Consider the following 1,870-nt stretch of genomic DNA (forward strand, 5'->3'; position numbering starts at 1 on the left):
ATTGCTATAGCCAGCAAGGGCTTTGCACACAGGCATACAAATGCTCATAGTACATGTAGCATACTGTTCGTGTGTGTGTGCATGCTCGTCGCGAAAACATTTTCATTATGCGCACCAACGCTTTCATACTCTTCCCACAAATAATAACGCAAACGCATGGCAAACGGCTTGAAGAGTTCGGAATACACTTCACTCAGAAGGGAAGACATGGGTTCTTGCTGCGAAGAAATTTCAATTCTTGTGAGCCCTACTTGTGCTCACATGCAGTACATAGTTCATGTAGCATACTGTAAGTGTGTGTGTGCATGCTCGTCGCGAAAAATTTAATTATGCGCACCAACGCTTTCATACCCTTCCCACAAATAATAACGAAAACGCATGGCAAACGCTTTGAAAAGCTCGGTATACTCTTCACACAGAAGGGAAGGCATGGGTTCTTGCTGCGAAGAAATTTCAATTTTCGTGAGCTGCTGCTTGTGCTCACATGCATACATACATATACACATTCGAGAGAGCAGAGAGCATCGAGAGAGAGAGAGAGCAAGGGAACATTGAGCATAGAGGGATCTTTTGTTCAAAAGTTGACCATCTCGGTCGAGCGCATGAAGCGAAATGATTGTGCGTTCGTATTTTTTCGTAGCTCGAGCCTAAAAGTAAGGAGCCGAGCGAGTCCAAAGCTGTCAGGGGTTCTAAAGCCTCAAAAAAGCGTGCAAAAAGCTTTCCACTAGTTGTCTAGTCTATGTGTTCTCTGGTTAGTGATTACACACATGTAAACATATTAAACGTTTTATTTTTATACCCTGAACCCATTGAAAATGGGAAATCAGGGCAGTGCATAGTGGACGGCGCTATATGGAAATGGTGGCCAAAATTCTTTGCGTTGGAATTTTATTATGAAATTTTGAAACTAGGTTTATTTAGTACCTTCAAATTATAAACCAAGCAATTGTCATACTGTGACAAGGCCGGGACCCTCCCAGGCTGTTAAATGATGAAGAATTTTGAATAAAGACTAAAAGTGGATAGTAAAATACTTTTTTTTTTTTATTATAAGAAACTAAATAAGAAAAACATAATCAATTTATTCTAACTAAATTTTACTGAACAAAAAATGATAATGAAAACATAAAAATGGAATAATATGAAGTAAAAAAATTCATTAAGTAATTCAAAACGGATTTTAACAGAACAGATTTATTTTTATTTTGAAGCTTTCTTTGTCCACTTATAAAAGGATCCGAGCTCAATAACAATCTATTAAATAAATCTGTATTTGTTGCTGTACGAGAGATCTTTCGAGTGTGGTTGAGTCGGTACATTTTTATGTCCTTATTCCTTGATTCAGCAGCTTCTTCGGAGAGCTCTCCAATAGACACTAATGCATGTGCAATGACAACAGTTGCATGAATTAATATTTTGTGGACTGACGGGGGGGAGGTAATACCAACTATATTTTTGTATCAGTTCTCTTGCTGTATCCAACGCAAATTTTCTAAATTTGTCCACATTTATAGAATATCCTGAGGACAAGGCTTGCAATAATGTAGCACAGTTTTCAATTAGACATTTATCAATGCCTGTTATTTCGGCAGACAAAAAAGCATTATTAAAAAACGTTCTAGCCGTATTTCCCTCATTGGTAGATCCACTACCGCCAGTTTTGGGTTTATCGACAATCAGCCCCAATTTTTCTCTAAATTCCTCTTGAATCTTTTTTTTTTCGTTTTTGAAAATGTTCCTTATCTTCGGAAGATCTTATTTGCCATTGTTTGATTTCTAATCTGTATGAAAGGTGAAGAAAAAATCGAATATATGCGTGTAGAGGAGATAATCCAAATTCAAAGTGGTCTCTTTCAATTTTTTTTTGCAA

The sequence above is a fragment of the Drosophila mojavensis genome, unplaced genomic scaffold (assembly GCF_018153725.1).
Source record: "Drosophila mojavensis isolate 15081-1352.22 unplaced genomic scaffold, ASM1815372v1 contig_136, whole genome shotgun sequence".
Lineage (NCBI taxonomy): Eukaryota > Metazoa > Arthropoda > Insecta > Diptera > Drosophilidae > Drosophila > Drosophila mojavensis.